Consider the following 363-nt stretch of genomic DNA (forward strand, 5'->3'; position numbering starts at 1 on the left):
TGTGGCTGCTGGGATTCGAGCCCAGGTCTCCACGGCCACAACGTGGAATTCTTACCACTAAACTACAGCCACGAGATGCTCAAGAACACCTAAACAATGAATTAATTCTATATCTTTTGTTTAACCCTAAATCTTCTCGTAACGTCATCTGATAGTCTGAGGAAACATAAACTAACGTTGTGAGATGCAGTCGGTGAATCATATCTCCCAATGTGATATTTGATGAAAAAATCTATAACCAATCCAGTTCATAGTGCTTTGTCAAAAACAAGCAAAGTGATCTTCTTCTCTCAACATCTCCATCAATTGAACCGGCCCGCAGGCTGAATATATAAGGAAAAAAAACAAAAACATATTCTCAAC

General features: G+C 39.1%; 1 non-coding gene across 1 annotated transcript; it reads right to left on the reverse strand.

Annotated features, from left to right (window-relative positions):
* Positions 1 to 72, reverse strand: TRNAH-GUG (transfer RNA histidin (anticodon GUG)). The gene has a single exon. It is a non-coding gene; the product is annotated as a tRNA-His (tRNA).
* Between the last annotated feature and the right edge of the window lie 291 nt (positions 73 to 363).

Source organism: Populus alba, chromosome 8 (genome assembly GCF_005239225.2).
Source record: "Populus alba chromosome 8, ASM523922v2, whole genome shotgun sequence".
NCBI lineage: Eukaryota > Viridiplantae > Streptophyta > Magnoliopsida > Malpighiales > Salicaceae > Populus > Populus alba.